Raw genomic sequence first — 6791 nt, 5'->3', positions numbered from 1 at the left:
ATGTGATGTCTTCCATCTGTGAGGTCCCACATAAGAATATGATTACTGTTACATAATAACCAAATAATTAATTCTAGATCATTTCAATACAATCTCTGTAATAGAACGGCGCTATAATATCCACTACCACACATATTTAACATCTGTTCAAGGGCCTATATTGTTTATTATGAATATAAGGAGATGTGGAATGATTGCCAATGAAGTTGCTATCTACTAGAGACCAAAAAACATGAATTCATGCATATAAACTATATGTCGCTGTACAGCCTAAAAAAATAGTAAAATCCATTCTATCAGGAACAATCTATACTAACATTAGTATAGACTGTCCCTGATTCCATATATTAACCTATTAAATTTAAAGGCCCTGACAAGATAAAACGTGCAACAATTTTAACATGAAAACCAGCAGTTTGATTTATGATTAAACAAACGAAAAAAGGTATGACAGACATCAATAAATGCAATCAACTGACTTAGGACAGACATATACAGAATGTGGTGGGGCCAAACATGGTCCTGAACGCTCAGCATTCCCCAATTTGGGACAGAGGTGTAAAGTTTTTTTCATGTTTTTTTTTTTTTTTTTTTAAACCCTAATGTAGGTATTGGAGCACTTACCAAGCTATATTCGCAATATAAATGTCATTTACATGGGCACATAGCTTCTGCCCAAAGTTGATTAACTCATTTTTGTCGAGCCTTCGACTTTTGTCGAAAAAGTGAGACATAGCGATCCTACATTCCGTCGGCGTCGTCGTCGTCGTCGTCGTCGTTGTCGTCGGCGGCGTCCACAAATATTCACTCTGTGGTTAAAGTTTTTGAAATTTTAATAACTTTCTTAAACTATCCTGGATTTCTACCAAACTTGGACAGAAGCTTGTTTATGATCATAAGATAATATCCAAAAGTAAATTTTGTAAAAAAAAATTCCATTTTTTTCGTATTTTACTTATAAATGGACTTAGTTTTTCTGCCAGTTAACATTACATTCACTCTGTGGTTAAAGTTTTTGAAATTTTAATAACTTTCTTAAACTATCCTGGATTTCTACCAAACTTGGACAGAAGCTTGTTTATGATCATAAGATAATATCCAAAAGTAAATTTTGTAAAAAAAAAAATTCCATTTTTTCAGTATTTTACTTATAAATGGACTTAGTTTTCTGCCAGGAAACATTACATTCACTCTGTGGTTAAAGTTTTTGAAATTTTAATAACTTTCTTAAACTATCCTGGATTTCTACCAAACTTGGAAAGAAGCTTGTTTATGATCATAAGATAGTATCCAGAAGTAAATTTTGTAAAAAAAATATTTTTTTTTTCAGTATTTTACTTATAAATGGACTTAGTTTTTCTGCCAGTTAACATTACATTCACTCTATGGTTAAAGTTTTTAAAATTTTAACAACTTTCTTAAACTATCTTGGATTTGTACCAAAATTGGAGAGAAGCTTGTTTATGATTAAAAGCTAGTATCTAGAAGGAAATTTTGTTCAAATTTTGTTCCATTTTTTCCGTATTTTACTTATAAATGGACTTAGTTTTTCTTCCAGTTAACATTACATACAGTCTGCAGTTTAAGTTTTTAAAACATTTATTAGATTCATAAACTGTCCTGGATTTTTACCAAACTTGGACAGAAGCTACTTACAATCAAAAGATAGTATAGAGAGGAATATTTTTATTAATTTTTTTCCTCATTTTTGTTGAGCCTGCGATTAACAGCAAAAGTAGGCGAGACACTGGGTTCCGCGGAACCCTTACGAATTTTTATACTCACCCGAGACTTTGTTGATATAAATCTTTTTTATGACCTTTATTAAAATTTAAAAAAATGTAGAAGTGAAAACATATACAATGTAATTTTCCTGAAAATCTACATTTTCAAGGAGCAAATCTCCCATATAAAAACAAGAATATGTGGTATGATCGCCTATGAGACAATCTTCCACCAGAAAACAGATTACGTAGAAGTTAGTCACTATACGATCTTCAACAATAAGCGAATCCCATACCGTAAATATGTATCAAGATTAAACTATAGTTGCATGTGCTTTCAACCCTCCCTCTTTTAATTTCTATCAGTGGACTAATAAAAGGTTCATAAAAGAGGTTACACGGAATCAGTATTAAAATCTTAGATGACGATGTGTTAAGTAATATGCTTTAATAATAGCATACTAATAATTATAAGATAATTAGATGTGAGCATTGAACTTGTACAAAAAACATTCACGTTTTTATCCACCAAAGAAGCCTGCAAAAGGTGAGCAATGTATTGGTGGAAAAGCTAAGCCTATTCACTTCTTTATGTTTTATAGTTCACAATTTGGAAGCTGGGACCATCTCCTTAGTCGTAACGTTTTGTTCTAAACCGACCGTCATCGTCGATTTTTAGATGTAAATCAAGATACGAGGCATACTTAACTGTATCTGCTGTAACCTGTTCAATTTATCAGAGTTTCGCCAAATTACTCAACATTTTCCCTCTTGATTCTTGTGGCGAACAGGGTGTGCTGATTTTAACACTTGTATGTTATGATGATTTGTGGAATGTAACATATTAATATTAAAATAATCTTGATGACACAAACGTGCAATACCTCAGGAATTGATCATGCTATTCGAGTCTGAGACGGGAAATAAATATTGGAAATTTTAATATGATTATGACTCGTGCATGAAATCTGATTAACGATAACATGTTTCTTTTGAATACTAGTATCCAGTGTCAGTAGAACATTGTACATTGAACATCAGCAACATATACCTCACGACACTTTCGAAAATAATAAATAATCATTGGTCTGTTTAATTTTCCTTTGGAATTTCAATCAAAGAACTGTAGAACTGGATATACCTTCATTTAATAGGATGCCTCAATTACATAAGTGTCCTTACAAACAACGTTATATTGGAAGGTCTTCAAAGTATTTCATGAAACAGATTTCTAATCTATTGACATCAATTTTATCAGCTATCAATGCCATGATTTCAGAGTTATAGTAAAACTACCTAATCTAAGGGCGGTGTGAATCAGCTGCGGATACTTAAAACTTCCAAAGATCTGTTACAGTACATACAATCTTAGTCTCTTTCTTCTTGCAATATTATGAAAAAAAAACCCATTTGATTTTGTTCCAAACTTTAAGACAAATTGGAAGAATTGGTCTGACTTTGTTTCATAAAAAAGAATGGCCAAAGCAGGTACACATATCTTGTTTTAGGGAGGGACAAATCATACTTTGTAAAAAAAAAACCCACTTTGATTCAAACACAAAAGAATCAGAAACTATGCTTGATTTCTTGATTGACAACATATTTGTTATGTTTGGATGAGTTTTTCTACAACCAATCGGTATTCTCGTGGGAAACAGCAGTGCTTCTCCTCTTGCCGACTTGTTTCTTTCTTCATATGATACAGACTTCATACAGTAGCTCCATAGGAAGAATGAAAAGAAGGTAGCATTACCTTTTAACTACACCTTCCTGAAAACAGACGATGTCATCTCACTAAATAATTCAAATTTTGGCGTAGGTCTGTTTAATTTTACTTCGGAATTTCAACTAAAGAACTCTAGATGTGTGTATTCCTTAATAGGATGCCTCAATTACATAAGTGTCCTTACAAACAACGTTATATTGGAAGGTCTTCACAGTATTTCATGAAACAGATTTCTAATCTATTTACATCAATTTTATCAGCTATCAATGCTAAGACTTCAGAGTTATTGTATAACTACCTAATCTAGGGGCGGTGTGAATCAGATGTGGATACTTAAAAATTCCAAAGATCTGTTACAGTACATACAATCTAAGTCTCTTTCTTCTTGCAATATTATGAAATAAACATTTAATTTTCTACCCATTACACAAGTATTCCACAGTCCAAAAATAAAGACAAATTGAAAAAATTGATCTGACTTTGTTTCATCAAAAAGAATAGTCAACGTAGATACGCATATCTTGTTTTAGGGAGGGGACAAATTATAATTTGTAAAAACACACTCTGATTCAAACACAAAATAATCTGAAACTATGCTTGATTTCTTGATTGACAACATATTATGTTTGGATGACTTTATCTACAAACAATCGGCATTCTCATGGGAAACAGCAGTGCTTCTCGACTTGTTCCTTTATTCATATGAGACAGACTTCATACAGTAGCTCCATAGGAAGAATGAAAAGAATGTACCCTTTGACCACACCTTCCTCTATACAGACAATGTCCTCATACAAAATAATTTAAAGTTTGGCGACTTTGTTGAACGCATCTATCCCATCGAATTTAAATCAAAGGTTGCAACAGATACAGTTAAGTCTGCCTTATATCTTGAATTACATATAAAAATCGACGATTACGGTCGGTTTAGAATAAAACTTTACGCCTAAAGAGGTGGTCCCAGCTCCCCAGTTGTGAACTATAAAACATAAAGAAGTGAATATGCTTAGTCCTTCCACCCAAACAATTTTCACCTTTATCAGAATTCTTTGGTGAATATATACGTGGATGCTGTTTTACAAGTTCAATGCTCACATCTAATTATCGTATAATTATTAATATGTTATTATAAAAGCACATTTCTTAACACATCGTCATTAGAATTTATTGAAACTAATATGCTCCTGTGATGTTTTACATATCAGTTAAACATGTCATGGTATACCTCTAGTGAACCTAATATTCTCTTGTGATGTTTTAACTACTAGTGTCAGTTAACCATCTCATGGTTTACCTTTAGTATATCTAGTATTATCCTGTGATGTTTTCCTATTCAGGTAAACGTGTCATGATTTCCTTAGGTGAAACAAGGATTTTTCCTGTGATGTTATACCTATCAGTTAAATATGTCATGGTACCCCTTAGGTAAAACAAGAATTCTCCTGTGATGTTTTACCTATCAATTAAATATGTCATGGTATACCTTAGGTAAAACAAGAATTATACTGTGATGTTATACCTATCAATTAAATATGTCATGGTATACCTTAGGTAAAACAAGAATTCTCCTGTGATGTTTTACCTATCAATTAAATATGTCATGGTATACCTTAGGTAAAACAAGAATTATACTGTGATGTTATACCTATCAGTTAAATATGTCATGGTACCCCTTAGGTAAAACAAGAATTATTCTGTGATGTTATACCTATCAATTAAATATGTCATGGTATACCTTAGGTAAAACAAGAATTCTCCTGTGATGTTTTACCTATCAATTAAATATGTCATGGTATATCTTAGGTAAAACAAGAGTTATACTGTGATGTTATACCTATCAGTTAAATATGTCATGGTATACCTTAGGTAAAACAAGAATTCTCCTGTGATGTTTTACCTATCAATTAAATATGTCATGGTATACCTTAGGTAAAACAAGAATTATATTGTGATGTTATACCTATTAATTAAATATGTCATGGTATACCTTAGGTAAAACAAGAATTCTCCTGTGATGTTTTACCTATCAATTAAATATGTCATGGTATACCTTAGGTAAAACAAGAATTCTTCTGTGATGTTATACCTATCAATTAAATATGTCATGGTATACCTTAGGTAAAACAAGAATTATACTGTGATGTTATACCTATCAATTAAATATGTCATGGTATACCTTAGGTAAAACAAGAATTATTCTGTGATGTTATACCTATCAATTAAATATGTCATGGGATACCTTAGGTAAAACAAGAATTATACTGTGATGTTATACCTATCAATTAAATATGTCATGGTATACCTTAGGTAAAACAAGAATTATTCTGTGATGTTATACCTATCAATTAAATATGTCATGGGATACCTTAGGTAAAACAAGAATTATACTGTGATGTTATACTTATCAATTAAATGTGTCATGGTATACCTTAGGTAAAACAAGAATTCTCCTGTGATGTTTTACCTATCAATTAAATATGTCATGGTATACCTTAGGTAAAACAAGAATTATACTGTGATGTTATACCTATCAATTAAATATGTCATGGTATACCTTAGGTAAAACAAGAATTATTCTGTGATGTTATACCTATCAATTAAATATGTCATGGTATACCTTAGGTAAAACAAGAATTATACTGTGATGTTATACCTATCAATTAAATATGTCATGGTACCCCTTAGGTAAAACAAGAATTATACTGTGATGTTATACCTATCAATTAAATATGTCATGGTATACCTTAGGTAAAACAAGAATTCTCCTGTGATGTTTTACCTATCAATTAAATATGTCATGGTATACCTTAGGTAAAACAAGAATTCTCCTGTGATGTTTTACCTATCAATTAAATATGTCATGGTATACCTTAAGTAAAACAAGAATTCTCCTGTGATGTTATACCTATCAATTAAATATGTCATGGTATACATTAGGTAAAACAAGAATTCTCGTGTGATGTTTTACCTATCAATTAAATGTGTCATGGTATACCTTAGGTAAAACAAGAATTATACTGTGATGTTATACCTATCAATTAAATATGTCATGGTATACCTTAAGTAAAACTAGTATTTTCATGTTTTACAATTCAGGTAAACGTGTCATTGTTGACCCTAAGTGAAACTAGCTTAGCCTCTCCGTTCATACATTGTTCACATTTTGCAGGATTCTTTGGTGGATATATACGTGCATCATAAGCCTATTTGGCTGGCTGAAGTTTTATATTATGTATTTAATGTAACGATATACTTTATATTCAGGTTGCACTATAATAAACAATTCTTCTTCTTCTATATACGTGCATCTTTTTTTTTTTAAGTTCAATGTTCAAACTAAT

The sequence above is a fragment of the Mytilus californianus genome, unplaced genomic scaffold (assembly GCF_021869535.1).
Source record: "Mytilus californianus isolate M0D057914Y unplaced genomic scaffold, xbMytCali1.0.p SCAF_4, whole genome shotgun sequence".
Classification (NCBI taxonomy): domain Eukaryota; kingdom Metazoa; phylum Mollusca; class Bivalvia; order Mytilida; family Mytilidae; genus Mytilus; species Mytilus californianus.
Note: the sequence above shows the minus strand (reverse complement) of the source record.